An 8,592-nucleotide genomic window follows, 5' to 3' on the forward strand; every position below is an offset into this window, starting at 1 on the left:
CAAGCCGCTGGTACTGAACACGTTGCTGGACAAGTTGATGCATGCTTCGCAAGCAAAACATGGTGAAAGAAATATGGGCTACGACAGCTCACAGGCACAAGCAGAATGTGTATGGGTCCCTCGTCCTCCGAGAGTCACCACGTTTTTTTTTTTTTTTTTTGGAAGCGGGCGAGGTCCACGCAGGGAGCAACAAATTTGACAGGGCATTATTCACGCTTCTTTGTGCGCCCATCCGGTTCTGATTAGCAACGCAGGCTCGGCTGTGCGCATTATAGACCGTGCATACCTTCGACACTGCAAAGCGAGGGAACGCAGGGAAAACGTGGTGAGAGTGAAACGCATTCTCGGTATTTTGACGTCACTTCGCCTGATAGTAGTGAAGAACGAGACGCGCACGGTTTTTTTTATTTGTTTATTTTTTCTTTTTGCAGAAACTGCTGTGGCTGAACGACCAGTAGCACTTGTGCTGATTTTATTTTATATTGTAGCTGAAATGTAAAACATGACAAATGGGCCTGTAGAACAACACAAATTGATCAATGAATGTTTTCATCGTTATTTCTTTTTTGTGCTCATTATCCCAGAAGAACGGTAGAGCAAGACAACGTGTGCGCAAAGGGGTAGTCCGGCGCACAGCATCACTTGCTAACATGCCCCCATGCATTTCTTGCTTCTAGTTAAATAATACAACCTCCCTCTTCAGAAAAAAAAATGAATATACACAAAGCAGCGGCAGCCGTATCTAAGAAACCCCGCGACAATACCTTACGCGGCGCATAACATATAAGTGAAGCCCAAAAAGCGAGTACACGGATCTCGTTCAAGTTCGCCATATTAATGTACTTAATTAGTTGGTATAATGTCAAAGCCCGAAGGCATTACATAAAAAAATCGGGCAGTTTTTTTTTTCGTCTTTTCATAAGCAAGAAAGCTTCAAACGTGGCCGCTGCGAGAAGAAACGTAGGTGGGAGGTAGAAAAAATGTCCTTTAAGCAGTGGGAGTAATAAAATAAATCGTAATAAACAAACACAAGCGAGATCGCATACGGCGACAAGGTAAACCAAGCGATGATTTTGTAGAAGACGCACTGACTACACGTGAGTAATTGTATGTAACAAAACAAGGACGGCAAGGTTTTGGACACTTTCGAGAGTTGCGAGACAGAACTAGTGTACTCGAAGATTGAACCCACCATAGATTTATAACATAAAAGCTTCTCATGAAGAAAATTTTGGAGCAAGAAACCAAACATGTGGTTGGCATTGGTAAATTGAAAACTCAACATAGATATTCCAAAAGTTGCGACGCCCGGCCTAGCCATTAACGGGCATTCACCGGCAAAGCAGGGCCAGCGCTGGATGTCTGTTGCAGTGGCTTTGCCAGCACTGGAATTACGGAGGCAACGGCGGGCCTTCGCGGCCCAGCCAGTGCCGGCTGAAAACCATCATCGGCACTAGTTGGCCCCATGTGATGTGCTGCCTGGGCTTGCATGAGTTGAGCGACTCTGGGATCTACTTTATGCTCCGGCAATGCTACCTGCGTTACCTTTGGAGCCGGCGTTGTCTGCTTCGGCTTGACACGATCGGCCCAGGTGGGCGTTTCCCGGATCCGCACCCGGGAGGTAGAGCGCCCTCGGGAACGAGAGCGCCCTCTGGAGAGGCTGCGTTGTCTACCAGTTGGCGTGACGGAGCGCTCCCTCCGGGGGCTCCCGCCGCGCTGGAGTCACGTGGCCGGTTCTGCTTGGCCAGCTGTTGCTGCTGGGGCTTGTTCTTTGCGCGCTTGCGGCGCCGCCGGCGTCTTCGTACGACGTATGGGACTTGAAAGCGCTGCTTACACGTTTTGTCCGCCGTAAGATGCGCGCCCCCGCAGAGGGCGCACACCGGCGAACACTGGTGGTCATCGGGTGGGGAGGCTAGTCCGCAGCCTCGGCAATCCTTATTGGTGGGGTTGGGACAGACGTCCGCACGATGTCCCAAACCACCACACGCGTAGCACACCTCGGTTTGGCGTTTGTACAGCGTGCAGCGCAGAAGGCTGACGCCGCACATGACATAGTTAGGCACTGTCATGCCGTCGAGGAGGACGACCACTGTTGTAGTGTTCTTGATGCATTTGATTTCCAGAGCCTTCGGGTTGCGGTGGTTGACGATCATGCGCTGGAGTTGGGTCTCGCTGATGTCTGCGTCGACCCCTCGTATGATCCCTTTGCAGGTGTTGTCTGGGGCCGCGATGTATGCGGCCACCTTGTATAGTCCTTCGCTTATGCGGATTTGCTGGATCCCTGCATAAGCGGAGGCGTTCTTCTTCTCCGGGGTAGAGACGATGAGAACGTTTTGCGTGAAATTAGGGCAAACTATGTCGCCCTCGGTTTCTGTGGGGGCTAGTGCAGCCGCCATGGCCAAGGCATGAGCCAGACTGATTTGGCTTACTTTCTTGACGTTCAACCCGTCCCTTGGGCGCACAATAATTCTTATGTGCTCCCTCGGTAGTCTAGGGAGCCTCGACGAGGCTGCGAGGCGTTGCAGCACGCCTTGCGGGGCAGCCGTGCGGCAGCCGCCCTTCGAGCTCACGTAGGATTTATTGCTCGTTGAAACTGGTGTTTCTTGCCGAGTTTTCTTATTCTTGCCCAACGCTGTCGTCCAGCCTGGGCTGTTGGCTTCTTCGGAGGAGATGTCCTCTCCTACAACCATTTCTACTTCGGGCATAATGCCCCTCTTCGTCGGGTTAGGCCTAAGCCTACTCGCGCCTAGCTTCGAAGCAGCGTGATCGACACAAAAAGTGCCACAATTTCCGCACAAGGGCCACTCACCGAAGGAAGTCCTCAGAAGAAACCCTGACGAATGACGTGCATGTCAGCGATAGGGGACACCAAAAACAGATCGAAAACATTAACGAAAGCGGGAGCCGATCTTTCCACGTCCGCACTAGTCGGCGCCTTCCAACCGGAGAGGGAGAGAGAGAGAGAGAGCACACGCGCGCGCCGAGACACCTTCTCACCCGGCGAGTCGAGAGAGGTAACTACAGCGTGAGCGCGCGCCAACAGCATGAGTCATCATCACCGAGAATGCTCCGATTGTGGCGGTCGAAGGTACGAGAAAAGCCTCGAAGTTTCCCAGGCTTTGGCCATGCTACGAGACCACGACTCCGATAGGAAGGTTTGAGAACGCCTGTGGAAGCTATATAACCGCCGTGCGAAAATCAGAGTGTGAAGTTCAGGAGTTCGAAAGTTCAGTCCGCACCGGTGAAGTGATGTAACGTGAAGACCAAGCGTCTGCGGAAGAAGGGGATCCCCCGGCAAGCTAGTCGACGAGTTCATCGAGCGTCTGCATTTCCGGAAGAAGTTCCTTCTTCGACATTTGCCCCGAGTTACGCTGAGATCGTCTGACTCCAAGACCAACACTGGTGAATACAATTGGACACTTAGTTTTCCTTTTCATTTTGTACTTTACGTGTTGGACTCTTAGTGCTTGTCGTTAATTATTTTCCTGTGTTTTGTGAATACCCATCGGATTTGTATTGTGTTGTGTCTAGCCTAAGTGTGCAAGTGTGTGTGTAACTGCCTTGTGTGAAGAATATATTTTGTTGTTTTGACAACTCTGGGCTCTGACTCGGTCTTTGGACAGCAACCGGTGTTCGCTGGCGCACCAGAGGGCCCACTCTTAATTGTCCTTGCTTTCGTGGGATTATTTTCGGAAGCTGATAAGTCGGCTTTGGAATTTGGTGTGGCGTCTGCGCCTCGATCACGGGGTCTGTCACAAAGGTACATAACATAGATTCTTGCTAACATTTTTGTATACATATCGTCAAAGTTCTGTTTCTTCCACAAACCTTCTACCTTGTACAACTACCTCTGCATCTGCTGCGTGGCGTGTCACCTGGTCTTATAATATCAAGGGGTTTAAAAACAAATTTGCAAACCTCCTTGAATAATATGCAAATGCAATGCACAGTGTTCACGTATCGACGCTACGCGGCGCACAAGTCTCATCGCATGTTTCCTCGCGCGCTAGGGCGCGTTTAGAGCATTTTCCCGCTGCATGCTAGCAAGCGATGGCGATATTCTTGATCTGTTCCTACCAATACCTGTCTATCGAGCTGTCTACAAGCTAGGTCCTGAGCGCGATGTGCTAAAGCGTGTTAAAGAAATGCCGGTCAGGCGATCTGTTAAAACGTTCTTTTTTTATATACATACCAACACTATCTCAGTAAAGCCATCGTTACAAAGTAAAGGTCTTTCTGTACCTTGGTCAGTAAACTGTTCAATCAGTAACAAACCCGAAACAATAGAGCACATTTTTCTAGACTGCCACGATGGCGTATTTCTGTGGGATGTACTACAAAGAACTCTTAAAAAAGAATTGCTGTTAGGCCCTTTTGGACTTCGGTTTATTCCACGTGCAGATATAAGCGAAGTGCCGAGTGATATGCTAATGTTTCTCTGCCTGCAGAGCGTATGGAAGACGAGAATGGATATTAGGCATGCTCATATACAGGCTCACTCAGCAAGACACTATTTTGTTGAGAGCATGATCTACACCCGAGGGCCGAGACTTGTTCAGAGCACATTGCGAACCCCCAGAATGGCTACCTGTATTAGTCCAATTGGCTTTTGTGAAGCCTTTTTAAACCACATACACTGGCAGAGTTGTAGCTGGTGTATTTTAAATATGTACATGTGTATCTGATAAATTTGTTTGTGTTTGTGAAATGGCAATAAAAAAAGTTGGCGTGGCGCACTGGTAGAGTAGTTGACTCCCACACAGCGGGCCCGGGCTCGGGCCCGGCGAGAATTGTTTTTTTTTTCCTCATTGCCGACGATAGCTTCTACGGACACCGTACACCATCGGCGGCGGCGGCGGACACCATCGCCAAAGTAAACGCCTGTTCTTCCTGGGGTTTTACATGCCAAAACCAGTTCTGATTATGAGGCACGCCGTAGTGTAGGGCTCCAGATTAATTTTGACCACCTGGGGTTCTTTAACGTGCACTACAACGCAAGCACACGGGTGTTTTTGCATTTCGCCTCCATCGAGGAGGAGGACACCGCGGCCGGGATTCGATCCCGCGACCTCGTGCGTAGCATCGCAACGCCTTAGCTGACTCAGCCACCCCGGCGGGTAACTCAGCCTGTTAGAATGAGCGCATAATAGCATACGCTGTAAAAGACAACGGTAGAGGTGCTACATGGCAGAATAGCTGGGGCCAGCGTGAGCAAAGGGCGGTAGCGATAGCGTTGTCGTCCTCGTGATGCAATGCAGTTGTCACAATATTATCACGAAGGTTGAATTCATTCTAATACATACAGAGAGAGAAAAAAAGAAAGGCTGGTAATTGAGAGTAGCTGCAAGCATGAAATGGCTACCGACAAATTAAAGCAGATTGCTGCCGCGACGCAAGCCTGGGAGCTTACTGAGGAGAAATGAAGATGTTTTGAAAGAAACTTCATTGGAAATCTCGTCTTAGTCAAACAACCATGCACGGCGCGCCAGACGCTGCCGCTCACGCAACGTGGCAGCATCTCTCGAAGGAGGCGGCGCAAAACCCGCGCCACGGGACTCACGGACCGCTGGCGTTCAAAAGAGCACAGGCAACCCTCCCTCAGCGCCAAAAGATGACAATCACGTGTATGGTGCACTGTATCTGCCTCTTGAACGTCGTGATTGGAAATGACAAATTCAACTTCAGTGTGGCAGAAGTTGCAGCTTGAGTGATATTGTGAACAAACATTAGGATAAAATCGGAAGCAATATTTTTTTATAACTTCTTTGGGGAGTAACTAGCTTATACAATGTAGTCCTCTACAAGGGTTTGGGGGCCAGACACCGCATTTTCTTTGGTTTGGACTGGTTTACCGGATGATTTCGTTTTGCTCTCGCAGCGATACCCGGATATTGTCATTTCGATCTCGTCTTGAGCGCCCGGATAACGGATCTGGATTTTGGCGCAAGGTGTCTTGAAGGTCGCCGTCAACGGGAGCTAAAAGCATTTCATGCTTTAAATGGTCAATCAAAGGTCTGTGCTAAAGAAGACAAGGTCCACGCATATGTTGGTAGAAATACATTGATGAATAGATATTGATTATGGAGTCAAGATACAATTCACATATATGGGCGAGATGGGCATCGCGAGCATCAGCAGTCTTGTCGGTGTGGCTGGCGTGGGTGGTGACGAGACAAGCTTTTTGCGAGCACGGACTCACTTGCCCGTCGAGAGCGTGCAGCCTCAGCGTACTTGCGTTTCGACTCTTCGGGGTCGATTGATGCCTTGTGATGCGATGGCATACTGCCATTATGACCCCTCGCACACTATCAGTTAACGCGCCGTATTAGCGCTCCGTTACGGTGGCTAGATGGCTACATGTGCCGCCTGCCGGGCTTGAAGCGTAGTTCAGCGCTTCTGGATCCTCTTCATGACGACAAACGTGGCGTTGCGGTCAGAGGCCCGTTAAGGAGCCTACATGCAAGCCCTGTTTAGCGCTTGCATGTAGGCTCCCTTTCGCTTCAGTATCTCGTGACGTTGGAAGGAACAGACGTGTCAATTGGAAGCGCCTTCTCAGCGCGGTAGTAGCAGCCCGCTAAAGCGACAAGCACTTTAATTTTCACTCATTTAATTATATATAACGGGCAATTTATATATATTATTTTTTATGCTTTTCACTTTCTGGGTCTTTTTCGTTGGATATAAGTACATAACGAACAATTGTACTTTTTTTTCTCCAAGTCGGGTTAACAACAGTAACAGTTAGCTCCAACATGATGGTCGGTACTAGGAGGAACCCTCTCGTGCGTTCTTCTGAGCGCTAGCATTTCTATGCGTTGGAAGAAATGCGGTTTGAGTCGTTATGCGATGCAAACAGGGTGGTTTTTATTTGTGGGATGTGTTTGCTAGGGCCGCGATTAGATCATCGAAAGCAGGAGAAGAATAAGATAACTGAGCGATTTGGGAAGCTAGAAAAGGTACTGAAGAGCGAGCATGAGGAAAGGAAGAAGGTAGAATTTAAGCTAGCTAACGTAGACATGAAGCCGAGGGCCACCATGCTGGAAATAATGATGGACACGTCAGTGGTGGTCACGAAGGGTCTACCACTGAAGTGCCGGCTGCCGAAGAAGACACAAAAATACAGACCAAAGATAAAGCAGGTGGCGTGGGTGGGGGTAGGCAATTGCAGCTTCAGGTGCAGCTTTTGAAAGCGAGGACTAGGAGAAGGGTCGAGTTTTCTTTGTTGGGGATTCAAATATGCGTAAAGTAAAACTGGCGATAATAGGTGCAGGCAAGCTGTCCTAATTAGTCCGCATCCAGGAAAACTGATTACGGAAGTGATAGCGGAAACCAAGCAACTCGTGTGGGACGCAATGAAGGAAAGGCACCTAGTGGTGATAATTGACGGAGTGATTGACGTACTGCAAGGACAGGGGACAGGTACTGGGAAACAAGCAGCCAAAGGGGTTACCGGTCTGCGGAATGCACCAAAGGAAGACCAAGTCGGCCGTGCGCACAGTGCCAGAGGCTGAAAGGCAGGTGTATGCAATTGAAATGTTTAGTGCTTGCAGTAAACAGTAATATTGAGAAGAAACAGAAAAGGCGCACTGCCTTTTTGTCGACGGGTCGCGGCAACTTAGCGATGGCAGCTGTCATTTGAGGGTCGAGATGGGCTCCAGACTGGCTGATGACGTGGCCTAGATACAGAAATTCTTCGTAAGCGAACCACACTCTTCCGGCTTCAGGGTGAGTCCAGATGATTTGATCACCTCTAGTACTGTCTGAAGCCACCTCAGGTGTTCTTCGAAGTTAGTGGCAAATACTACAACGTCATCCAAGTAGACGAGACAAGTCTGCCACTTCAGTCCTTCCAAGACTGTGTCCATGACGCGCTGGAAGGTTGCAGGAGCAAAACAGTCCTAATGGCATCACTTAGAATTCGAAGAGGCCTCTGGCGTGATAAACGCGGTATTCTCTCGCTCCCTTTCGTCGACTTCAATTTGCCAATCACCAATGTGGAGATTCATCGACGAAAAGTACTTAGCATTGCAGAGTTGGTCTAATGCATCGTCTATCCGTAGGAGGGCTTATATGTCCTTCTTCGTTATTTTGTTCAAGCGGCGATAATCGACGCAAAAGCTCAGAGTTCCATCGTTCTTCTTCACTAAGACCACAGGAGACGCCCAAGGGCTTTTCAACGGCTGGACGATGTCGCGCACCATTTCGTCGACCTGTTGCCTGACAGCTTCTCGTCTCGTGTCGACACTTCGTAAGGGCTCTGGTAGAGTGGCCGAGTGGATTCTTCGGTTATTAGTAGCATGAGCATCGATTAACACTCTTGTTTCTGGCGCAGTACTTCCGGTTCATATCCGGAGATGACCGTGGACGAAATTCAGAAAAGATTGAAAAAATAGCACAGTACAAAGTTCGTGGGTTTCATTATAGGTATATCAGAGCATAGGTTTAGTTACAAGTTGAGTTACTGAAGTTTCTAGAATAATTAAAATTAATTAGACATTACTGACTATCGTGGATGAAATTCAAAATAAATCAGAAGAAAATAGAAAAAAATTTGTACAGTACAAAATTCATCAGTTTCATTACAGATATGAT

This window comes from Dermacentor silvarum, chromosome 11 (genome assembly GCF_013339745.2).
Source record: "Dermacentor silvarum isolate Dsil-2018 chromosome 11, BIME_Dsil_1.4, whole genome shotgun sequence".
Lineage (NCBI taxonomy): Eukaryota > Metazoa > Arthropoda > Arachnida > Ixodida > Ixodidae > Dermacentor > Dermacentor silvarum.